Genomic DNA, 27,573 nt, shown 5'->3' with positions numbered 1-27,573 from the left:
ATAGTAGGTATGAGACCAAACAGCCTCCCAGGAGTTAATTGTTTTTTTCACCCTGACATTTTAAAACAATGCAACAAGCTAGGAGAAATGAACTTTGAGTAGATGATCTGGGTTCTAAATTCTATTCTGACCAAGGGAGCTAGGATAAGGTGCATGGATCCCCTGAGCCTACATTTTCTCATTTTATAAATAAGGAGATTAAAACCAATAATGTGTAAGTACAAATTCTAATAGTCTTGGATCTATTTGAAGCCAATAAGAAAGATGTTCCAGATAGCAGAGTTTTCACTTTGGAATTCTTCTTCTAAGTTTTCTGTTCTATTCTGAATAGCTCAGGAAACACTGGACAAGCTATGTGGGCTCTTTAGCTTTGGTTTCCTCATTTGTAAGACATAGAAGATAATCCTACACTATTGCCAATGTTGGTGTGTGAATCCACAAAGAAGGACACACCACTGTGCCAAGTCAAGGTAAGGTGTCTATGAATGGCAACCATTGCTATTATTTCAGAAAATCAGTAATAATACTGAAAATTATGTTTTCCTCTCCTTAGCAATTGCCTTCTAGGAGAAGAGATCTTCTTTTTTCCTAGTGTAATAAAGTATGATTGGTTACTCTATTGTTGTACCTATGTGACAAATGCATAGAAAACTCAGAAACATTCATTATTGATGAAACAAGAGTCACATACATTAATCATAATAATGAAAGGAAAAGAGAAGTGTAGTCAGTTCTGCTGTAATACAGCATATGTGTCTCTATGCCAAATTATGCAATAAAAAACAAAGGGCTTAGGGGAGAAAATAAGTTAGGAGAACAACACTCAGAAATTTCATTACTGACACATGAAAGACTGGTAGTAATATAATGAAGATAGTAGCACAGTTAAATGCTTAAGGAATGCATAAATACTTCAATAAATATGTAACTTTACCTTAAAAATGAGGTGAGGCTGCTCTTGGAAGGGTTGTGACATGTAAGTTATTGTGGAGTCGTGGAAGGGGGTTATCTGAAATTAGAAGAAAAGTTCTAACACCAGATGTGGGTGTTTGTGGCTCATAACATGTGTGATAAACTGAGGTAGCTGAGAGATAGGTGACTGTGTGCCTGTGTGCATTTTGTGTATTCCTACTGGGCTCAGTCCAGCCATGTGCAGCTTTCTGCCTTCTCATGGTGTTTCTCGCTGACAAAATCAGGCATAATCACACATGAAATTTGCATTATGCTCAAATTGTTCCTTAATATATCAATTTCTTTGGAACAAATTTGTGTTTCAAAACAAGCATTACAGCAGAAATGACAGTATGTAGATTTCCTCAAATGTGTTCCTTATAAAGATTATGTATATATGTATATGTGCATGTCTGCATATATAACATTGAAGATGAAAAAATGAATAGAATTCAGTGAATTATGATTTTCTTCACTATGATCATAATAAAATTATTCATGGTTGAGTATCTTTGCATAATGCTGCATTTTTTCCAGCACACCAAAGGATATTATTTGTTTAAAAATTCCAAATACTAGAAAAAAAAAGAATACATCTTACAAAATCCTTATAAGCACTCTTTTGATTTAAACCTTTTTTCAAGTTTCATATGTGTCTCAATTTCCAGCTTCAGTGAAAACAAGAGAGAAGGTGGTGTGGAAGGAGAGATACAGAAGAGAAGAGAATAGGGTAATGGAAATTCAGTTTAAAATGCAGACAAATCTGCCGTTTCTGCTTGATAGCCTGTAACATTTCCATGTAGTGCACTTTGCATGGCAGAATAGCTACTAGTAATAGAATTCTCTCACAGTGGAGGTTAATTACTTTTCAGCTACAGCAAAATAAATTTCCTGTCAAGCTCATGGACAGGAATATGCCAGTGTCCCCATTTTTACCTTCAGTTTTAATTCAATGTTAATATCTGACACTTGCTTGCATTTAGTGAGCTGTTTCTCTGAATAGTCGGAGCCCCAAAGGAATATTGAGGGACTGTCAGTTATGTAGTATCAAAGTGTGTGTTAAAGAAGTGGTCTGCCTCTCCCGCAGCGTACCATAAAGAAGATTAACTGACCTGCCTCTTACTTTAGAAAACAGGGTGACCCTCCTGGCAATGTGAAAAAGTGAAACTAAACACAAGACAAGGAACCGGGGAATTCCATCTTTCCCAGGCCACAGGGCAGCAAACCCTGGATTTCTGTTGCTTCTCACACTGATTGTAGCGAGGCTTTAAGAGTCATACATTTCCATTTATTTTCAATTTAACAAGGCCAAGCCCACTGAAAAAAAAAAAAAATTGAACTTTATAGGATAATGTTTCAGCAGCTTCCCTTAATTATCCAGTTTGGTAGCTCAATTTTTCTCCCCCAGTGAAATATATTGTTTATGACCATCATCATGTCCTGTCATTGGGACAGACGCGATCACAGTCTCTTAATTAATCTGTGCCAATTTTGGCAATCCTAAAGGACAGATGGAATAGGGAAATGATCCCACATCACTTCCCACTGTATAGAAAACTGTTCAGGGAAACAGGAATAAAGAATAAGGAAGCAGGTTGGGCATGGGGACTGATGCCTGTGATCCCATCATTTTAAGAGGCCAAGTGAGAGGATCACTTGAGCCAAGGATTTTTAAGAGTAGCTGGACAAACTAGAGAGACCCATTTTCTACAATTTTTTTTTTTAAATGAACTGGGCATGGTGCGGGGTGCCTGTGATCCCAGCTACGTAAGAGGCTGAGGTGGGAGGATCACTTGAGTCGAGGAAGTTAAGGCTGCAGTGAGTGAGCCATGATTGCACCACTACATTCCAGCCTGTCAAACAGAGTAAGACTCTGTCTTTAAAAAAGTAGGGGAAAGAAAATAAAGAAGCAGAGTGTACTCCGTTGAAAAGCCCAAACTTTATAGCTGAAATATTTGCGATTGTCAATAAGAAAAGAACTGATATGGGAAGATATTTTCAAATGTATTCTTCTTTCTACAATAGAGCTCTCCATTTTCAGAATTCCTCGCCCTGTATTCTCCTCCCATTAAAATCTTTTAGTTCTACATATCTGAGTACTCAACACAAAACCTATTCTGATTTGGCTAACCTCACTTTCCTTGGAAATACTATAGCATTCTATCTTATTCTTTTTTTTTTTTTTTTTTTTTTTTTTTTTTGAGACGGAGTCTCGCTCTGTAGCCCGGACTGGAGTGCAGTGGCCGGATCTCAGCTCACTGCAAGCTCCGCCTCCCAGGTTTACGCCATTCTCCTGCCTCAGCCTCCCGAGTAGCTGGGACTACAGGCGCCCGCCACCTCGCCCGGCTAGTTTTTTGTATTTTTTAGTAGAGACGGGGTTTCACGGTGTTCGCCAGGATGGTCTCGATCTCCTGACCTCGTGATCCACCTGTCTCGGCCTCCCTCTATCTTATTCTTTACTGGGACACTTATTATATTGTCTCGTATCATAGCTTTAGTTCTTGGTTTCATTTTATTTTTTGTTTTTAGTTTACTGCATTTTCTAGCATGATGCCTTGCATCTAGTGAATCCTCAATGAGTTTGTTTTTTTGACTAACTTTTCTTGACACGTAATACTCTTCTACTACAGAGAAAATTAGAGAAGGGGACATTCAATGCATTAGAAGCTCTTAGCTTTGTATATCTTCAACACTGGGTATTAAATTCATTTGAAATTCAAGATTCCTGTAGAAAATAATATTTGACAGTGGATTTCTAAGTATAAAAACAGTATAAGGTGATAAGTAAATATTTATCTATGTGTTTCTGGGGACTGGGAAGAAAATTACCAATACCCATTTTTCCCCTCCCAAGGTTGAAACCAAACTGAAAATATCATACCTGAGATAGAATAACGGACATCAGAGTATCATTTTTACTAAGCATAAATGTGATAAGAGAATGTGGCTGACATGCCACGGTTAAATCAAGCCCCCTAAAATTTTACCCCTGGACAACTTTATGCATTGTTTACAAGAGCAATAGAATCCACTCAAGTCAAGTGCATGATGGCAGAGTAGACAAACTAGGTGGGCTTTGTGGACGGGGAACCCAAAAGGCTGAGGCCCACACATTTAGGTTCTCCTCTAAACTCATCAACAAAAAGTTACTGCTTTCTGGCCTGTGCAGAAAGGTCTGGGGAGGGAAATGCTTTTCTCTAATAGGAATAGAGAAAAATGTCTTAGGACAGGGTAAGTGGGGAGTTAGCATTCCTGCCTGAGTCACTGTGATGTCCATTTTTATTAACTGTCTTTGATGATGATAGAGAATGGTGTTTGCTATTAAGGGTCAGTATAATTTGGAACTGAATTTTTTCTTAGAAAAAAATAATAGCAAGTGGGAAAACATGAGTGAAAGTGAGGGAGAGCCCTACAGCCAGGTGGGAAAAGATCAGTCTTGGTCTATAAATGCACACACTGGACAATGCCCAGCTGAAGGGAAAAAACTCTGACAAGCGACAGAAAAATGGAACACATTTCTGAGTATTCTTTTACCTTGAAATTTTGTGATAATTGTTCAACCATTTGTTTAGTAGTCCAGAGAAACTGCTCATCTGAGAGAGTTTCTGAACCTTTAAGATATAAGTCCTTCTCAGTCTATTCCATTTCTATTTGGAGTAGGGATGAAGCATGGAAAAGAAGAAATAATGTTAGAAAAATTTTCAAGTGCCATTGAAGTAAAACAGTCTGTTATATGTACATAACACAGCTATATGTATTCAAAAGTTGTAAGCTCTGTTTATTTATATATATATATATATACACGTGTATGTATGTGTATGTTATATATAACAGTTGTAAACTCTGTTTTATATATAACAGTTATATATATAACTATATTATATGTTATATATCTATGTTATATATATAACAGTATAACATATATTATATAATATCCATGTTATATATATAACATATATACACACACACATATATATATACACGCACACACACACACACATATATATATAACTTTTTCTGTAAAGAGTCAGAAAATATTTTAGGCTTTGTGATCTATACTATTTCTTTCCCAACTACTTAACTCTTCTGTTACATCAGTAGTCTAAAAGCAGCCAAAGATGTAAATGAATGAGCATTGCTATTCCAATAAAACTTTATTTATGGGCACTGATATTTGTACTTTGCATAATTTTTATGTGCCACAAAGTATTATTATTCTTTTGAATTTTGTCAGCCATTCTCAGCTTCCAGGTGATACAATGAGTTGAATTTGGTCTGTGGACCCTTGTTTGCTGACCTCCAAAACAAAGAGTTCACTGAAATTTGAATTCAATCTTACCCTAAGTAAACCTAGAAAATAAACTTAGTAATTAGCAGTTGTCTACTCTATAATCTATAGCTTAAATTCTGAACCACAATTCCTTCTCCACTACTGTCAAAAAAATTTTGTAAAAGCCAGTGTCCATGAGATTTTTAAAATATCTACAAAAGAAAAGAAGATGCAGATTATCCATTTTGATTCTTGCCAAATCAACATTTCATTGTATATTTGCACAGGCCTTACGCTAATGGATTTAGAATGGAAACAGTAAAGGTCGAGAAATTGTAGAACCTTAGTAATCAGTCTAACTTAGGGGTACAGGATAGGGACTTAGAATTCCTATGAGGGGTACCCAATTATACAGAAAAATGTTAAGCAGAGGCAAACTGATGACATTTCTCTTCTAGCTTATTTCATGAAAGAGCAAAGGAGTGAACTTCTTCTACTAGACAGCTTCACTGTGTTCTGTGGAAAATAAAACTGGAAGTTTCTCAGGATGTAACTAGCTCAAGCTAAATTTATTCCAGAGCCCTCTATGGGTACAATCTGAACAGTAATGGCAGGGCAGTCAACTGTTACTCATTTAGAAGTTCAACATCCCCTTTTCCCTCTCTCTTTCTTAATCACAAAGCTGCTTTAATGTTCCCTAATCTTGATTTTCTTCTCTCCTTTTGCCCCTGCTTTCCCAGGTTTTGTTCTTGGAATTAAGTATAGATTAATATGTAGTAGACACAGGACAATTTTAAGTAAAGAGCAACATTGTATCTTCATTTTTTCCTTCTATTGCCTTCTCATGGAATAAATGCTGCTGTTTGTGGTGTACACTGATACACATTTGAAGTATAAATATATACATACTTAGAGTTATTTTAATTTTAATTATTTTTACAGTAATTACTTTATCCTATATTTTTCTGTACTTTTAAAAAACATATTTTACTGTTTTTATGCAGATTTAGTTTGTATCAGTTATGAATATATCATGGCCACCTATCAAAATCAGTACACAGTTACTTTTTTTTGCTTTATTTTTTTCCTGCATAGATTTTCATGGCATGGATAAAATATTATGCATGTAGTCTGCCTCTAGTGGGTAAACTGAGAAAAGATTTCCACTTTTTATTTTCCCCTTATTTAAAAAAATGCATGCATACTGAAGAAGTTATACTATACGGTCTATGCAGTTCTTTCCATTTCTAAATGTCTGCAATTCTCTGAATGCATTTCCATTGCATTTTGCCAGGTCCTCTACCAACAGTAGAGAGAGAAACCGTACTGTAAGCCAGTTTTTTTTTTAAAAAAAAGTAAAGTAAGGAAAGAAGAAAATGCCTATAAAATATGATATGATAGTTATAACAATAAAATAATTCTCTGTAAAATATTTTACAATAAATTTAGGTTTTTAGTTCTGGTTATTCAAAAATCTAAATAATTAATAAAAAAGTAATAAATTAAAATGTACGTTAGAGAGGAATATAATTTTAATGTTATTCAATCACAGATTTGATCTTTTAAAGGAAAATCATTATTTAAAAATTTTACAAGAAACTTCAATCTCTCCCTAATTCTTGCTGGTTAGAAGGTTATTTCATTAAATGGAGAAGGAAAGGTAGCAAAATGTTAACATATTTAAATGGCCTCTAAACTTAACTCTTTACCAATATATGTAGGCTGAAGTTTAAAGTGCATATAAGAGCCTCTAAATGGCACAGATTCTGTGTCTCTGGGCAGAAAATCCCATATAACAAGGCCAAAGCAGTTACTGGAAAAGAAAGTTGTGGTTTTATGCATTGTTACTCTGCTCATAATTTATCTAGGGTTTGTAATTTAGAGAGGGTCTGTTGTTTACCTCATTCATCACAGTGAGACACCAAGGAAAGGAAAGCTGTACACACAAAAATTAAAAATCGATTTGTTGCCCTTGGCATGCTTTCATTTCTTGTTCAACTCAGATTGTGTGTTTACCGCTTATTGGTTTATTTTGAACTCCACAAAAGAAAAATGAGTCTGTTTGGTTCATCTCCTCCTATAGAAATGGACTCTCTGGTCATCTCTAGATTTCCCTTGTCATTTTGCATCCTTATTAATGATACTAAAATGTAGAATTGCTGTGGGCTGAAAAGATCACAATACTTCTGCCATATTTCCTATTTCACACTTCTATTGAAAGCATTTACCCTTTTTCAGGAATTATTTGAAGTACATATAACAACCAACATTTCTTTCACACTCTTGCCAATAATTCACTACAGAGAGGCGGAATGCTATAGTCTTTAAAAGTTCAGATTCTGAAGACAGATTAGCTGAATTCAAATCTAAACTCAAACCATTTTATTTGAGTGGCCTTGAGCAAGTTACTTAATTAAGACTATCCACACCAGGCATGGTGGCTCATGCTTATAAACCTGAGGTCAGGAGTTTGAGACCATCCTGGCCAACACGGTGAAATCCCATCTCTACGAAAAATACAAAAAGTAGCTGGGCATGGTGACACATGCCTGTAATTCCAGCTACTCTGAAGCTGAGGCATGATAATCACTTGAACCTGGCAGGCAGAGATTGCAATGAGCTGATATCATGTCACTGCACTCCAGCCTGGGAGACAAAGCAAGACTCTATCTCAAAAAAAAAAAAAAAAAAAAGACTATCCAGGCCTAAGTTTATAAAGGGTGATAATAATAGTACCCCTACATCTTAAAGGCAGCTAGGGGATTAGGAGAGTCATTACTTATAATACTTAGGACAGCTCCTGTCACACACCATGAAACTGATAAAAATGATTATAAATTTTCGGAGGCTTTGGTTACTTCATCTGTTATGGACTGAATGTTTGTGCACCCTCTCCCACTTCATATGCTGAAGCCCTATCCCTTGTGTGTGGCTGTATTTGGAGATGGGGCCTCTAAGAAAGTAATCAAGATTAAATAAGGTCCTAAAGATGGGGCTTTGATCTGATAGGCTTGATGTCCTTATAAGGAGAGCCACTTTCTCCATGAGCTCTCTGTCTCAAGAAAGGTCACTGAGCACACAGCAAAAATGCAACTGTCTGCAACTTAAAAGGAGAGCCCTCACTAGACACCAGTCATGCTGGCACCTTAATCTTGGGCTTCCAATCTCTAGTACTTTTAAAAAATAAAATTCTACTGTTTAAGCCACTAGTCTATGGTATATTCTTAGGGCAGTCAGAGCTAATGAATATATGACCTTTACTTTGTAATATAATTTATAAAATTAGCTGAAAATATTTATTTTACTCAATTAGATTTTTATTTCAGTGTTTTATTTTCTATTTTTTTAACTTCATTTTTCCCCAGTAAGAACAGTTTTTGTGCTTACCTAAATTTCTAATTAAGGTGATTCTTAAAAAGACCCAACAGAACCCAAAAGAAAAACCTTATTAACCCAACAGAAAAAGGAGCCTTAAAATTAGACAAAAAAGGTAAGCAAAGCCTGTACACTCAAAATAAAAGGAAACAATGATCTGCAGGTTAATAAGATTTCAATCAAAATCTCAACAAGGTTTTTTTAAGACATAGAAAATCTTATTCTAAAATATTTATGAAAGGTACAGGCCCCAAAATAACTAAAACTACCTTCATAAAGGAGAGTGATGTATGAGGAACCAGTCTACCTCTTATTAAGTTTGACACAGATATAGTAATCAAGATAGTGTGATTTTGTTTGACAAGACAGATACATAAAATAATGGAACAAAATAAAGCATCCAGAAATAGACTCTCATAAACATTGTCAACTGATTTTTCAAAAAAGTTAAAATCAATTTAATGAATTCAATTCATTAAATTCAATTTCATTAAATAGTGCTGGAGCAGTAGGCATAAAAGCAAATCTTGAAGTAAACCTCACACCGTATTCAAACACTAACTTAAAATATTCCGTGAACTTAAATGTAAAACTACAAAACTTTTAGAAAAAATATGAGAGAAAATCTTCATATCTAGCTCTAAGAACATTCAAACGTGACCCCAAAAGAATAGCCTATACAATAAAAATTTGATACACTGGACATCATCAAAATTAAAAACTTTTGCTCTGTAATGAAAATATTTTCTCTGCGCAGAGGATAAAAAGGCGAGCTACTGACTAGGAGAAAGTATTTGCAAGTCATGTGATGTGGTTCAGCTCTGTTCCTCCACCCAAATCTCATCTTGAATTGTAGTCCGCATGGACTGAGGAAGGGATCTAGTGGGAGGTTATTGGATAATGGGGGTGGATTTCCCCCTGCTGTTCTCATGAGAGTGAGTCAGTTCTCTAAAAATCTAATGGTTTCAAGTTTTTTGAAAAGAGAACTTGAAAAGAGTGAAAGAGAATACACCTCTTCCTGGCATTCTCTCTCTCTCTCTTTCTCTCTCTCTCTCTCTCTCTCTCTCTCTCGTGCATGCGCGCTGCCATATTAGACCTGCTTTGCTTCCCATTCCTCTTCTGCCATAATTGTAAGTTTTCTGAGGTCTCCTCAGCCATGTGGAACTGTGAATCAATTAAGCCTTTTTTGTTTATAAATTACCCCGTCTCAGGGAGTTCCTTATAGTAGTGTAAAAATGAACTAATACATGAAACTTTATAGCAGTAACAAGAGTGGAGCTATAAAGAAACCTAAAAATATGTAAGTGACTTTCAAACTGGATAACAGGCAGAGGTTGGAACAGTTTGGAGGACTCAGATGAAGACAGGAAGATGGGGGAATGTTTGAAACTTCCTAGAGACTCATTGAATGCTTTTGACCAAAATGCTGATCGTGATATGAACAACAAAGTCCAGGCTGAAGCGGACTCAGATAGAAATGAGTAACTTATTGGGAAATGGAGTAAAGATCACTCTTGCTATGCTTTAGCAAAGAGACTGGGGGCATTTTGCCTCTGCCCTAGAGATCTGTGGAAGTCTAAACTTGAGAAAGGTGATATAAGGTATCTGGCATAAGAAATTTTTAAGCAGCAAAGCATTCAAGATGTAACCTGACTGATTCTAAAAGTGTTCAGTCATATGTTCACAGATCACCTGAAACTAGAACTAATATTTAAAAGAAAGGCAGAGAATAAAAGTATGAAAAATTTGCAGCCTGACCATCAGGTAGAAATTAAAATCCAATTTTCTGGGGAGAAATTCAAGCCAGCTGCAGAAATTTGCATAAGTAATGAGGAGGCAAATGTTAATAGCCAAGACAATGGGGAAAATGTCTCCAGGGCATGTCAGAGATCTTCACAACAGCCCCTTCCATCACAGGCCCAGAGGCTAAGAGGGAAAAATGGTTTTTTTGACCAGGCCCAGGGCCCGTGCTCTTCTGTGCAGTCTCGAGATTTGGTGTCCTGCTTCCTAGCCACTCTAGCTCAAGCCACAGCTAAAAGGGGCCAAGGTAGAGCTTGGAACATTGGTTCTGAGGGTGCAAGCCCTAAACCTTAGCAGCTTACACGTGGTGTTGGGCCTGTACACAGAAGACAAGAGTTGAGTTTTCAGAGCCTATGCCTATATTTCAGAGGATGTAAGGAAATGTCTGGATATCCAGGAAGAATTTTGCTTCAGGGGTGGAGCCCTCATGGAAAAACTCTACTAGGGCAGTGCAGAAGGGAAATGTGAGGTTGGAACCCCACCACAGAGTCTTCAATGACGCACTGCCTAATGGAACTGTGAGAATAAGGCCACAATTCTCCAGACCCCAGAATGGTAGATCCACTGACAGCTTGCACCATATACTTGGAAAAGTCACAAGCACTCAATGCCAGTCTGTGAAAGCAACGTTGGGGGCTGCACCCTGCAGATCCACAGGGGCAGAGCTACCCAAGGCCTTGAGATCCCACCCCTTTCATCAGTGTGCCCTGGATGTAAGACATGGAGTCAAAGGAGATTATTTCGAAGCTTTAAGATTTAATGATTGCCCTGTTGGGTTTCAGACTTGCATGGGCCCTGTGGCCCCTTTGTTTTGGCCAATGTTTCCCATTTGGAATGGGAGTAACTACCCAATGCCTGTACCCCCATTGTATCTTGGAAGCAACTAACTTGCTTTTGGTTTTACAGGCTTATAGGTGGAAGGGACTTCCCTTGTCTCAGATGAGACTTTGGATGTGGACTTTTGAGTTAATGCTGGAATGAGTTAAGACTTTGGGGAACTGTTGGGAAGGCATAATTGGTTTTGAAATGTGAAAAAGACATGAGATTTGGGAGGGTCCAGGGGTGGAATGATATGGTTTGGCTCTGTGTCTCCACCCAAATTTCATCTCAAATTATAATCCCCACATGCCAATGGAGGGTCCTGGTGGGAGTTGATTGGATCATGGGGGCAGTTTCTCTCATGCTCTTCTCATGATAGTGAGTGAGTTCTCCAGAGATCTGATGGTTTAAAAGTGTTAGGCAGTTCCCTGCTGACTTGCTGTCATTCTCTTGCTCTCTCACTCCTGCTGCCATGTAAAATGTGCCTTGCTTTTCCACCGTGATTGTAATTTCCTGAGGTCTTCCCAGCCATGCAGAACTGTGAGTTATAAACTCTTATATTTATACATTACCCAGTCTCAGGTATTTCTTTATAACAGTGCGAAAACGGACTAATATATCACATATTCAATAAAGGAATAGTACCTGGAACTAGTGTTTAGAATTCTCACATTTGACAACAACAAAAGTCCTACAGACAATTCAATTAGAAAATAAGGGGAAAAGCATGAATAGTCATTTCATTGAAGAGGACATACAGATGGAAATAAGCTGACAAAATCTATTAGAAAAATGCACATTTAAGATACAATGAGATTACTGCACACCTGTCAGAATGGCTAATTTTTTTTTTAGAAAAGTGACACCACCAAATCCCGAAGAACATGTAAAAAAGCTGTATCATTTATATATTGCTGATAGGAATGTATAATGATACACACACTCTGGAAATCAGTTTGACAAATTCTGATAAACCTAAACACATAATTACCATATGGCCTAGCAATTGCATTCTTGGGCACCTATCCCAGACAAATGAAAAATTTTGTCTACATAACATACTGTACATAAGTGTTCATACCAAATCTATTTTTAATAGTACAAAATAAAAAAAATCAAAATGTACTTCAAATGGTAAATTGTTAAACAATTTGTGGTACATCTATAGCATGAAATACTACTCAACAATGAAAAGAAGGAATTATTAGTACTTAAAACAACTTGGATAGATATTCAGAGAGTTGTATTGAGAAAAAACAAAAGCCAAAAGCCAATTCCAGAGGGTTATACATACTGCACAATTCCATTTATGCACATTCCTGAAGTGAATAATTATATAGATGAAAAATATTAGTGGTCACCACGTATTAGAGACAAGCATGGATGGAAGGAGATAGATTGGTTATAAAGGGGCAGCACAACCGATTCTTGTGGGGACAGAATTGTTCTTTATATTGACTATAGCAGGCAGTACAGAAGAGAGTGCATGTAAAACTAGTGAAATTTGAGTTTGATAGGTGGATTGAATCAATGCCAATATCCTGTACTATAGTTATGCAAGATTTTACCATTGTGGAGGACTGGATGCAGGGTATATGGGATCTCTCTCTATTATTTCTTACATGCATTGAATCTACAATTATTTCAAAACAAAAGTTTATTTAAAAACTCAATGGGACTAAACTAAGAGAATATAAATTGATCCTTTAACTTTGCAATTATACTATCACAAGGGTAACTAAGCATTATGAATGGGCACCTGACTCAAGATTCTGTACAGCATTGTGTATATAATGTATGTAGTGTGTATATTTATTTGTTCTCCTAATAATGTTAGAGCTTTCTGGTCCTTAAAAATTCTAAGTTGCATTAAGATTTGATAGAATAATTAAGACAACAGAAATTATCATGATAGCATTGGTCTCAAGTCCCATAGACCAAGAAAAGTTGAACTTCTGACATGGATATAAAGCAGACCCAGACGGCTGCAGTTAGCATAGTTTGATTCTTGGATTCAGTTTCTGAGCACTTTGAAGTCATTTTATGCCACTTGACTCAAATCATTCATCTCAGTGAAAATTTTGTTAGTTAAATGTCACTTTCTTGGTGTTAGTCTATAGACTTCACAGAGGGAACTAAGGCTCTCTAACAATATTTAAAAAGACACTTCCAGCTCAGGCAGCATGCCGGAGCAACAGGGGAACTGTGGAATATCCTGGCCATAGGACAGTTTTGCTAGCAATAAATATATCAAGAAGAAATAAATAACACATTTAACACCCTCAGTGAATTGTAGCATAATTCCTGCTGAGAAGAAAATCTTCTTGGTTTTTGTAAATATTTTAACATTCTTTCCAATTTCTAGTAATATGGTGATTCAGGAGTAGCTACTACTGTCATTTGTAAAAGACGTAATGGAGATTTGTTGCTTGGAGTAGCTCTCCGCATGTGCTGCAGGCTGTCCACTTTGAGGTACCATCTTATTCTCCCTGGTTTGAAGATAGCCTCTATGGTCATCACTTTCTGTTATTTCCTCGCTGATTGTGGCTGATGTTAATAATAATTACAAGATTCACCTGTACTTTAATTGTCAACAGAATCAGGAAGAACAATATCTAGGCAGGAGTAATTACAAGAAAATCTAAAGAAATGAAATGTTAGTTTTCAAACTTAAGTTAGTTTCAGTTATCAAACAGACAGCAGATTATAGTTGCATGTTAGTGCATTTAAGAGGATGTTGGCAGTATTTTTAAATAATCAATAATATTATAATATACATGCTCTTTAGGGACCAAAAACATCTCTCCTTTAAGAGATTTTGCAACTGAATATATATTTGGTCTGGTGATGAGATCATGTGTAACTGTCAAGATGACGTTACTTTCAATCACAATAGTTGCTAGATATCAATATCACCTGTCCTAAAAAGAGCTATTTTATCATATTATCACTTAATAGCAGGACAACTAACATGTCTCATCATTTTTACTTTATGTCTCAAAGTTTTAATTATTACAATAAATACATGTTGTCTCCATAAGTAGATTTTTAAAAAAATAGTAAATATTTTGATACAGTAGGCAACTGAAAATATAGGTACATGGTGGCTTATTTTGGGGGGAAGTAAAAAGAATAGAAAGAAAATTAACTTTCACAGTTCTGACAATAATGAAGACAAGGGTTTTTTGTTTTTTGTTTTTTGGGTTTTTTTAAGTCATTTAGACAGTATCTTTTAAAACCAATAGTAGCTCTTTGTCATTCTCTGCATGCTCTGAGATTTCTTCCGTCTAATACACAATTATTAACAAAAACTCTATCTTCTAATCTTGACTGCCTTAAAAACATTAGCAGGGGCCATTTATCATCATATTTCTTATTAAAGCTTAGAAGAAACACCACACAGCAGTGTATCTTGGAAGTTGGAACTGTGAAGAAAATCACTGTCTGTTATTTTCTCAGATTGTGGCTAATGTTAAAAATAATTACTATTACAAGATTTGCCTGTACTTTAATTGCCAATTTTCACGGATCCGGTGACTTAAAATTCCATTCCTATCTTGTAGAATTATTCAGAGTTGTCCTTTCCCCCATTATTTGGATGTCCTAGAATTATCCAAGATTGTATTTTGAGTTTCCCTTCTCAGCTGTCCTGGCAAAATCAGTTCCCTAATGAAGATGCATGGAACAGCCACTGGTCATTGCCACAGTATGTTTTTTAAAAACACACACACAAAAAAGTTTGATCTGTTTAGATTGACAACACAACAAAAAAATCTGATGTGTTTCTTCATTTGCTATTTATTATCCTTAGAAGTTTTTGTTCCACTTATTAAGGGTTCTTTAGAGATATTTGCCTTCAATATTCTGCCCTTAAGGGATTCTTTTCAGCAAATGATTGATCATTGTTTTCATACCATAAAGAGGTGACAATGTTTTCTGTTCTGAATGCTTGGTAGAACTGAAATCAAGCATCCTCCTTTCAGCGGTCTGAATCTTTCTAGAGCTTCTTTTTCTTTTCTTTCTTTTTTCTTTTTTCTTTTTTTTTTTTTTTTTTTTTTTTTTGAGAAAGTATCTAGCTCTTGTTGCCCGGGTTGGAGTGCAGTGGCGCAATCTCAGCTTCCAGATTCAAGCAATTCTCCTGCCTCAGTCTCCTGAGTAGCTGGGATTACAGGAGCATGCCATCATGCCCAGCTAAATTTGTATTTTTAGTGGAGATGGGGTTTCACCATGTTGGCCAGGCTGGTCTCACACTCTTGACCTCAAGCCATCCACTCACTTTGGCCTTTCAAAGTGATGGGATTATAAGCATGAGCCACCACCACATCCAGCCCAGAGCTTTCTTATTACATACAGGCATAAAGAATATGAACATAAATGGTTATTTTCCTCTTTTCCAATATTAATGTTAGCATATTGTATATCACTACCAGCACTTTTTCACTTAGAGATAGTTCTTTAATAAAACATGTTGAGCATCTCAATTCATTTTACTTATACTTATAGATGCATCATATTGTAATAATTATTGATCAATTTTTTTTTTTTTTTTTTTTTTTTGCTGCACCATACCATGCTTCATTGACCAACCCTGTGTATACAGCACTTATTGGCCACTGGAGGTTAAATTCCTAGATGTGATAGACATACTACATACGTGATATAATGTTTGAACAATATTTTAAAATTAAAATCTAGGGCAAAGTTTCTTTACAGCAACACTATTGACTTTTTAATTATTGGCCAGATAATTATTTGTTATGGAAGCCATTCTATGTATTGTAGGGCATTGAGCATTATCCTTGGTCTTTATTTACCCCTAGATGCCTGTTGAGACCCTTTCTACAGTTATGACAATCAAAAATATGTACACATTTTGCCAGATTTTCTCTGGGAAGGCAGAATCATTCTAATTCAGAACCTCTGTTCTAGGTTGTTTTACCAATTTATAGCACTGCCTGCCATGTAAGATTGTCTATTTTCCTTACCAACAAGGTATATCATCAAACTTAGAAGTTTTTGACAATTTTATCAGAAAGGGAATAGAATATCTGCAACATTTCCATTTTAATTTCTCTTATAAGAGAATGAGCATTCTGTCATTTTTTGCCCTTTCTATATCTGTTCTTTACACTTTTTATTGTTAGTCTATTTGTACTTTCAATTGAATATCTTTTTTATAAATTTTTAAGACTTTTGTATCCTAGAGTGTTAACTTCTTTGAAATATAAATTGAGAATGCTTTTTTGAGTTACGCATTTGTTTTCTGGTTTTCATTATGGTGCTCTGATTATGCATATTTAAAAAATATTTTATGTGGTTGCATTTATCAATCTTTAATTTTATGACTTTGAATTTTGAGTCATAATTGGAAAGACTTCCTTAGTTCATGATTTTTAAGGTGTTTACACATATTTTTGTCTAGTACATTTATAGCTTTGTTTCTTATATAAATCTGCCATCAAATGTGAAATTTATCCAGTATTCAGGGTATTAATGTTCTTTCTGCAGAATTCTTTATTATAATCTTTAAATTATAATGTTCTTTTATGGATTATTTCTTTTTAGCTAGCCAAAACACAATTAATCAAAAGACAATTGATTTAGAGGCTACTTGCAAGTGTAGTCTAAAATTACTTTCTAGTCTTTAATATGATTTTTAGATTCTATTTCAGACTGTGAAAAGGAGGTGGTTAGTAAAATCTGTATTCTAATTTTAAATATAAAGTTTTGCATTTTTAATAGTAGAATTGTATTTTTTATAGGTTTTTTTTTTGCGATAAGTCATATTCAAGAATCTCAAATGGAGATTTCTAAGAAAAACTTTATTACTATAATATTTGAAACTTATGAGATGATATATGAGAACTCGCTTCTGGAGTTTATTCGATTTTAATACGAGAAGTATAATGTGTATCCTGTGAAGATCTGCCTGTGCCTTTAAGAGGAATTCTTTTATAATAAGAATCACTGCATATAGAAAAAAAAAACTTCCTCCTGAGCCAGGTTTATTTTTAGATAAAACCACAGAATCTAATCAGGTTTCCTGTTATAATGTAAAGTGGAAATATAAAGATGCCTGATTATTTTGTGTTAGGACCAATCGTTTCATTCTATCATCTGTCTTTTTCTATCACCTCCAGTGTGATATCCTGGAATGGGGCTCCTGACACATAATAGAAAGCTTCAGAGGAAACATTAATATGTTCCTTAGTTCAAGTAGTCCATGTTATCACAGAAGCAAATGAAAAGTCTCCCGACCTTTTCATTTACGTCTATGACAACATGCTCTGAGAGGAAAGATTCCTGCCAGCTGTTTTAGTTTTAAATTAAGTGCCATGAATGGTTTCATTTCTGGATCACCCATAGCAACCATTACATGCTAGTGCAAGATGAGCAATGGGTGCATGTGAAATTCTCAATAATTTACGTTCAAGAGCTCTGAATTACTAACAAGAAGGTTTTGTTAGTTTGCATTTAGCAAGGTAGGGGAAATTTTACATCATTTATTTATTAGTTTCTACTTTCTTTTCTTTTTGACTTTTTAAAATCTGTGTCCTTTAAAAATATTAATTCTTTATGCATAACCCTAGTAACAGTAAAAAACACATTTCAGATAGGTTTGGAGTTTTTCAGCAGCCTCCTGATAGAAGCAAGAAAGCTTCAAAAAGAAAGCCAAGTAAAGATCAAGATTTTACACCTGTTACCACTTTTCACTTTTTAGAATCTCATGTTAGAAGTGACGTTTTAATTTCTGCTGATACTGCATTTATTCTGCTACTGTTTAAAATTTACTTGTCATTTGTTTACTTATTGTTTTTCTCCACCAAATTTGTTCTTTCCCTGTTCTTCTCAGGAGCCTAGGAGCCCTAATGAATACAGAGCGTTGGCTTCTGACAGCTTGACACTGCCCAGATGTGCCTGCAGATGAGAGTCCACACTGATACTTGATAGGGTCTTGGGGGAGGCACTTCACCTCAATGTGTAAATTACTAATCTCTAAGTCCTGTATTTTTTTCTAATTCAGCAGCACTATAAAATACACTTCGATTATGATTTAAGCCAGGAGGTGGCAATTTTTGTTATGGAGTGCCAGATAAGCTAATATATAAGGTTCCATGAGCCATATGGTATCTGTTATAACTACTCGATTCTGTCATTATAGTGTGAAGGGAGTCAGAGACAATACGTAAGTAAATTAAAGTTGTTTGTGTTCTGATAAAACTTTATGCACAACTGAAATTTAAATGTTATACAATTTGGAAGAGTCATAAAATATTATTCTCTTTTTGAATTTTTTCAACCAGTAAAATCATGTAAGAACCATTTTTAGCATGAAAGCTTATGAACAACATGAAAAGGGCCAGATTTAGTCCACAGGCCATATTTTACCAACACTAACCCTAAGCAGTGATTATCAAGTTTGAGTGTGCATTAGAATCACCTAGAAGACTACTTTAAACAGATTGGTGGACTTTACCGCCAAAATTTCTGACACAGCAATTCTGTATGTGGCACAAGACTTTTTATCTTTAAGAAGTTCCCAGCTGATACTAATGTTGCTGGTTTGGGAACCACACTTCGGGAACCACACTTTTAGAACCACAATCTAGATCAGAGATTGGCAAACTTCTGAAAAGAGCCAGATAATAAATATTTTCAGCTTTCTGGACTCTGAGGTATCTGTTGTAACTACTAAACTCTGCCACTGTAGCACAAAAGCAACAGTAGGCCAGACATAAATGAGTGGCTATGCTGTGTTGTAAAATTTTGTTTACAAAAACAGGCAGTGGGTTGGATTTGGTATATGGATGTAGTTTGCTGACTCATGATCTAGAAGACTGCCTCTCCTTTTTTTTTTTTTTCTTTTTTTTTTTTTTTTTTTTTTTGAGATGGAGTCTCACCCCATTGCCCAGGCTGGAGTGCAAAGGCCCGATCTTGGCTCACTGCAACTTCCACCTACCCGTTCAAGCAATTCTCCTGCCTCAGCCTCCCGAGTAGCTGGGATTACAGGCTTACGCCATCATGCCTGGCTAATTTTTGTATCATTAGTAGAGAGAGGGTTTCACCATGTTGGACAGGCTGATCTAGAACTTCTAACCTCATGATCCACCCGCCTCAGTCTCCCAAAGTGCTGGGATTACAGGTGTGAGCCATCGTGCCCAGCCAAAGACTGCCTCTCTTATTCCAGACAAGTAATTAAAGAATCTATCAACATTATGGTGAATAAAGTCTGTTTGTACATAACTTTCTGAGCATATCATGATAAAAGCAATTCCAAAAATTGAGTTTTTAATAAATAGTTTATCACCAATAAATTAAATAGATCTATGTCAGACTTCCCTGCTAATACTGAGAAATTAACAACCATAGAAAAATATCTGAGCTAACTGATGAAATGTGCATGCAAATAGATTAAAAAGCAATTATTTCTTTTGTTCTTTTGTTTCTGTTCTGCTGACTGCTAAGAAATAGGTTTAATTATTTTTGTTTTAGATATTTGCCAAATAGCTTGAGATCTGGTACTACATAAAAAGTTCTCTAAATTGCAACTTTTCCCCAAATATTCTGACTCTACTTTGATCATATATTCTAAAACAATTCTTTGGATATAGCTTCCAAATATTTTACTGAGTTTTACATCATATATATATTTTATATGTACACATATAAAATATGTAGGATATATACACATATAATATGTATATAGGATAGATACATCATATATAATTCTATATATATGAGTGTGTGTATATATCCTATATAGCAGCTATATATGCGTATTATATACATGCATAATATATACATATATGTACATAAGTATATAGTATACATATATAATAGTCATATGTAAAAATAATATAATGCACACTCTTATCAAATATCACAGGTAATCCGAGAGGATATCTGTGTATGTTCAAGTGCATGCATGCATACATGCCTAAAACTCTATTAATAATTTCCCAAACCAACTCAATTTTCTGTGGGCCTATTTTCGTGTGTGGTAGACTAATTTTTCTTTTATACATTTCTCAAGTATCTGGTGATTTGATTTTTTTATTAATAGTGTAAAATGAGAGGACAGGAATATTTATAGAGCCTTGTAGATATGTGAGTAGATGGGTTTACATTAGGCTGAGTAGGTAGGTAGCCACCTGTTACTCTGGAATGATACAAATACTAAATTAGAAGGCTTTACTTCGAGGTGCAGTGCTAACACTAACTGTCCTAATTCTTCTAAATCACTTACCCTATCAATTTTTTTTTAGGAAGATAATCCTCTGGTATTTTGACTGGTGTAAATGCCTGGTGGCAGATACAATTTCCTTGCCTAGGATTCCAATGAACAGCCTTGTTTATAGACTCACTTCTCTCTAGAGTCCCCAGTATACTTTCTGTCTTTGACTACTTTCAAGCTGATGTATAACATCATGTTATTTCCACACAAGCACAACATCCTCATATTCAGTTTGCAGAGAACTCAAGACAATTACAAAAATACAATCTGGATAAAAGAAAAAAAAAAAAGGACAAGGGTCCTAGAACTGAAAAGTATTGATCAATGTGAATGTTTGTATCAAAGAAAGAGTCCCTTAAAATTAACCAATCAATAAGCACTGCCATCTCTAGTTTATTAAATTTACAACTGAGTGATCAAGTTAACAAATTGTGTATTGCTAATGTTTTTGAGGTGAAAATTGTTTGACTTTTAGAAATCAAGGCTACATTTTCTCAATTCAGTCTCAGCTATCAGGTTTTACTCTCTCTGCTCTTCTCATATTCAAGCGACATTACTCCCGGAAGACTTCTTAAGTCTATGCTTGTTATTTTCTCATTAGGTTACAGGGAGAATGGAACAAGTTTCAGTAGAAGAAACTTCACCCAACTGCTTTAATTCCAACAGTTCCTGAATTTTCTCAAAAATCTATTTGTAAGCTTTTCATCCAAACTCCAAGTGGATTACAAGTGTTGTAAAATGCCTTTGGTTTGATATGATGTGACGGTACATGTCAAAGTCAATTGCCATCAAGTCTAATTTATTACTTTATTGAAAAGTTGGACATCTTGAGGTTCAACTTAATTGAGATTGCTCATTACAAGCTATCATCCCAGAATGGAAATAGAGAGTGAATGCCACTTTAAGTGCAGGAGGAAAAAGTTTCAGCCATAATGTAAAAATAGCATCTGATGAGCAGATAAGAATCCTGTGTATGGCATGCTATTATCAGCAACCACAACTGCTCCTACTGTAGCAGTTCTGTAGCACAAGCTCTGCAAAGGAAGCCAAAGCAATCATAAGCATTTTTATAGCAAGGCTGTTCATGATTTTATAGTACTCATTGTGTCAGCACTTTAATTATAAAATCTCTTTTGTCAGAGATTATAGCAAAGCTGTAAATCCACCAAAATTATTCTTTAAAAACTCACTTGTTTAATATACAATAATTGAATATTATTTTTAATGCTTACCAGAGTTGTCCATGTATCAAATGGAAAGCACATTAATTAATATGTGCAATAGTAACGCCCTTGTAAAAGTGGATGGCCAATAAAAACAAAATTAAATAATTCAGAAATGTTTGGAAATATATAGTACTTATAGGCAATATGCAAATGGAAAATGGTTATAATATATACAATATTTTGTGTTAATATTTAAAAATAATAGGTTAGAGCCCTCATTATAGATTACATAGCATCTTATATTTTTAGTTCATGGAATTTATATAAATTGCAATTAGGTAAAAACCACTGTGTGCTGTCTGAAATGTGTTTAAAATAAGACTGCAAGTCAAGAGAGACAGTAGTCACATCTTTCTCGGTTTTATTCCCAGTGATGTAGGTCTACTTTTGCCCATAGTATGTTTTCAAGTTGAATGAAGAACCAATAAACTTATGATGTACAGATTAACAAGTAACTTATTGGTCAACAAGGAACATACATATCATCACTTTATAGTAATCGCTCATTTTATCCCATCACTTCAGTTTCTGAGATAGCATATATAATTTGACATATGAATAAAATCACATGTATAAAACATTTATTTTACCTTAGTACATATGGATGTTTTTGTTTCACTTACATAATTTTTCTATATTTATTCTGAGAAATTAGTTTATTGTATGTCAACAGGAGGACAAATCTTGTTTTGAAGAAGAATTACCTATTGCATCCAAATATGGGTTTGGTTGCTAAGAAAAACTTTTAGCCTCGTTTTTTGAAAATTCTAACATTATTGTCACTTTAAAATACTATTAGAATAGATTCATTTGATCTTTGACAAATCTGACAAAAACAAATGGGGAAAGGATTCCCTATTTAATAAATGGTGCTGGGAAAACTGGCTAGCCATATGTAGAAAGCTGAAACTGGATCCCTTCCTTACACTTTATACAAAATTTAATTCAAGATGGATTAAAGACTTAAGTTAGACCTAAAACCATAAAAACCCTAGAAGAAAACCTAGGCAATACGATTCAGGACATAGGCATGGGCAAGGACTTCATGTCTAAAACACCAAAAGCAATGGCAACGAAAGCCAAAATTGACAAATGGGATCTAATTAAACTAAAGAGCTTCTGCACAGCAAAAGAAACTACCATCAGAATGAACAGGCAACCAACAGAATGGGAGAACATTTTTGTAATCTACCCATCTGACAAAGGGCTAATATCCAGAATCTACAAAGAACGTAAACAAATTTACAAGAAAAAAACAAACAACCTCATCATCAAAAAGTGGGCAAAGGATATGAACAGACACTTCTCAAAAGAAGACATTCATGCAGCCAACAGACACATGAAAAAATGCTCATCATCACTGACCATCAGAGAAAAGCAAATCAAAACCACAATGAGATACCATCTCACATCAGTTACAATGGCGATCACTAAAAAGTCAGGAAACAACAGGTGCTGGAGAGGATGTGGAGAAATAGGAACACTTTTACACTGTTAGTGGGACTGTAAACTAGTTCAACCGTTGTGAAAGACAGTGTGGAGATTCCTCAGGGATCTAGAACTAGAAATACCATTTGACCCAGCCATCTCATTACTGGGCATATACTCAAAGGATTATAAATCATGCTGCTATAAAGACACATGCACATGTATGTTTATTGCGGCACTATTCACAATAGCAAATACTTGACACCAACCCAAATGTCCATCAATGATAGACTGGATTAAGAAAATGTGGCACATATACACCATGGAATACTATGCAGCCATAAAAAAGGATGAGTTCATGTCCTTTGCAGGGACATGGATGAAGCTGGAAACCATCATTCTGAGCAAACTATCGCAAGGACAGAAAACCAAACACTGCATGCTCTCACTCATAGGTGGGAATTGAACAATAAGAACACTTGGACACAGGAAGGGGAACATCACACACTGGGGCCTGTCGGGGGTAGGGGGAGGGGATAGGGTTAACATTAGGATATATACCTAATGTAAATGATGAGTTAATGGGTGCAGCACACCATCATGGCACATGTATACATATGTAACAAACCTGCATATTGTACACACGTTCCCTACAACTTAAAGTATAATTTAAAAAATACTATTAGAATAAGTTCTAATTGTGAAGTTTTTATGCAACAACATCCTGATCTAAATCATCAAATGAAGCGTCCTAGACTGCAAGTCAAGAACATCATGTAGGGTTATCTTTCGTTATTCCTCAGGAGGCAGTGATGCTGTGGGCAGGGCATCAGGGGTGGTTAGGGAAGAGGACTTTTATTGTCTCCAGTGGTGCTGTTATTCAGAATTCTATTAAGATTAATATATTTTAATTTAATTCTCTATTAAACTTAGTACACTTCAAAGTTAAGTAAATAAAGGTAATATTTAAAATGTTAAAAACATTTTAATCTAAACTGAGGAACTGAATTTGTAAATGTATTTGCTGTCCTTTATAGGAAATCATGATGAAATAATGCTAATATAAATTATAAAACACTTTGAAACAGTCCTTTTTACACAGGTGACAAAAACTGATCAAACCCTCGGACCTCACATTAGATCTGACACAGCTTGTCTCACTTGTACATCTTTTTTTAATCCCCCTCATCATATATGTCATAAATTGAGAATGATGCTTACCTCAGATGCAGAGCCAAAGGCTATTATCAGATGTGTCACAACATTAAAACTTTTAAACTATGAAGTGCTTTTTATATAAAATTTTCTGTAACATTACATACAAAGATATAACTGTAGCTTGCCTGACAGAGCGTCTTAAAGATGAATTGTTGCTTAGAATGGTTTAAAAAAGTGAAAGAACTTTATGCAAAAGAGCTATTCAAAAACTGTAACATTGGTGAATTTCAAATACCACAGCCTATTGCGTGTGTGTGTGTGTGTGTGTGTGTGTGTGTGTCTCGTGAGAACACCTGAAATCTACTCTGTTAGCAAATTTCCAGTTCACAATTCAGTATTATTAATAGTCACTGACTGTATATTAGATCTCTAGATTTATTCATCCTACCTAACTATAACTTTGTATCCTTTAACCAACATCTTTATATTTCCCTCACCTCCCTGCCCCTGGTAGTCACTGTACTATTTGCTGCTTCTTTGTATTTGACTTTTTAAAATTCCACATATAAGTGAGATTACGCATATTTATTTTCTGTGTCTTGCTTATTTAGTATAATGTTTTCCAGGTTAATCCATATCATTGCTAATGGTAGGCTCTCCTTTCTTAGAACTGAATAAATTTTATATTGCTTCTATATCTTAGCTGTTGTGAATAATGCTCCAGTACAGATGGGAGTGCAGATATCTCTTGGAGGTACTTATTTTATTTCCTTTAGGTGTATACCCAGAAATGGAATTGTTGGATCACATGGTAATTTTATTTTTAATTTTTTAAGGAACCTCCAAACTGTTCTCAATCATAGCTGTATCAATTTACATTCCCAATCATGTACAAGGGTTCCCTTTTCCTCAAACCCACGCCAACACTTACTATTGCTTATCTTTTTGATAATAGCCATCCTAACAAAAGTGAGGTAACATTTCATTGTGGTTTTAATTTGCATTTACCTGATGATTAATGATGTCAATCACATTTTTATATACCTTTTGGCTATTTGTATGTCTTCTTTTGATAAATATCTATTTAATTCTTTTTCCCATTTTAAATTGGGTTATTTGGGTTTTTTTTCTTATTGAGTTTTATGTTCGTTGTATATTTTTGACATTAACTTATTATTATATTTTTCAGATGGTTTCACAGCAGTTTGAATGTTTTAAACGTAGTAGTTTCGCCACCTAAGAAGCTGTCGTTCAATAAGACCAAAGAGGAAGATATAAGAAGACTTATTTTGTTGTATCTCTAGGATATTTCCTAAGAACTGGTATGCAATTCGTCTAGATATTTGAGGAAGTCTGAGTTGGTGCACAGGCAAATGGTCAATAAGAAATTAGGCTTATCGGCCTGATTTGATTCTTACTCAGACTGGTAAGAACTGAGGACATAAGGGCTGAGGACATGAAGGTCACCTTAGATAGCTGTCTTGTGCTGAACCTGCTTTTTGGCAGGTAAGTTCTTGCCAACCCATAATCATTTCTGCTCACTTCCTTTGTATTTGCAGTACCACCATACTCAATTAAAGATCCAGACTCATCTCTTACAATAGTAAAACATACCTAAGATAAGGCTATAATGATTACACAAGTTTCTTATTACCTTTAGTATTTTATTCAAATAATATCACAAAGCATTAAAAATTTCAGAAATAAACGTATAGACACACCTCTTTTATATGAATATCCCTGGGGTGACAGACCATGGTTCTCTGCAGGTTAGTGGTGTATTATTCACTAGCTGTTACATTACTCAGTGCTTACACAGTCTCCAAACCAAACACATACTTTTCTTTTTTCACTCTCATTATCTAAGTAGTCACCATAAAGTAGTAGTATTTACCTGAAGTATCTCTGAGAGTTGTTCCATCTTCTCCATTTCAATAGAATTGTTGGTGCTAAAAAAATTTACTATTTAGCTTAAGCCTCCTCCAATTATTTATTTTTCATAATGGGAGACAGTGTAGCAGAGTTGCTAAATATACAAGCTCTAGACTTAGACCATGCATGGTTCAAATTAAGATCTGACTAGTGGTGTCATCAATGCCAAATTACTTAATTTCTCTGACCCATTGCCAAATTAACAGAAAAGTACAATAATTATGATGCCTACTCCTGCAAGCATTAAAACAAACATGCCTATATACATACATATGTAAAATGTGTTCTATAACATCTGGAACAAAAAGTCCATTCAATAAATATTAGCTACTAGTATTATTGTCATTATTATCTCCAAAATTTGGCTCAAATATTTCTTTTTCAGTTACAATTTGAATATCTCTGGGGAAAATACCAATCATTTTTCTTTACTCTGTCTTGCGATGTCATCTTGTGAAATGCCTTCTTTCTTTGGCACTGATAATGTTAAATGGATGAAATTTAAAATAACAGATAAGTCTTTCTGAAGAACAATTTATGCAACTTGAAGATGGTCCAAATACAAATCATATATGATAGTTAACCAATAATACTGACATCTGCCTTCCCGAAAGATCAATAAGTGAAGATTGGAGAAGATTATTATGATAATTGGATAAGCGATGACATCACAGGGCATTTTCTATCTGTAAATGATAGAAAATGGTGTTTACAATTACCCAGGAAGTAGATTTCTAATATGAATAGCATTTAAAAGATTTAAAATGTGGCCGGGCGTGGTGGCTCTTGCCTGTAATCCCAACACTTTGGGAGGCCGAGGCGGACGGATCATGAGGTCAGGAGATCGAGACCATCCTGGCTAACACGGTGAAACCCATCTCTACTAAAAATACAAAAAAAGTAGCTGGGTGTGGTGTCGGGCGCCTGTAGTCCCAGCTACTCCGCAGGCTGAGGCAGGAGAATGGCATGAACCCAGGAGGCGGAGCTTGCAGTGAGCAGAGATTGCGCTACTGCACTCCAGCCTGGGTGATAGAGAGACACTCTGTCTCAAAACAAAACAAAACAAAACAAAACAAAATATTTAGAATGTGTACACCTCTCTAGATTTTAAAGTGTTATTATAGTCAAACTAATAATAAGGTTTAACTTTAGAAAAAAAAAACACACACACACACAAGAAAAACGTGCAGAAAATATCTACTATATATTATATTGTGAAAAATGACAGCTACTATCAGTTTTTAATAAATTGAACTGAAATAGCAGAATATAAATAAAGAAAAGATCTAAATCCAGCCTATTTAAATCTTGTTTCTTAATGGAATTTTATCATCACTTCTCTACTTTATAGTACATTCTATAAGTTATTTTTTAAATTT

At 35.1% G+C, this 27,573-nt stretch overlaps 1 long non-coding RNA gene across 1 annotated transcript; it reads left to right on the top strand.

Moving 5' to 3' along the window:
• On the top strand, positions 1-27,334 carry LOC144340087 (uncharacterized). The gene is made up of 6 exons (XR_013415812.1): positions 1-214; positions 332-470; positions 21,052-21,143; positions 25,039-25,073; positions 25,452-26,960; positions 27,280-27,334. It is a non-coding gene; the product is annotated as an uncharacterized LOC144340087 (long non-coding RNA).
• Positions 27,335-27,573: the final 239 nt, after the last annotated feature.

Source organism: Macaca mulatta, chromosome 3 (assembly GCF_049350105.2).
Source record: "Macaca mulatta isolate MMU2019108-1 chromosome 3, T2T-MMU8v2.0, whole genome shotgun sequence".
In the NCBI taxonomy this organism is placed as follows: Eukaryota; Metazoa; Chordata; class Mammalia; order Primates; family Cercopithecidae; genus Macaca; species Macaca mulatta.
This window is presented reverse-complemented; position numbering and strand designations above follow the sequence as displayed.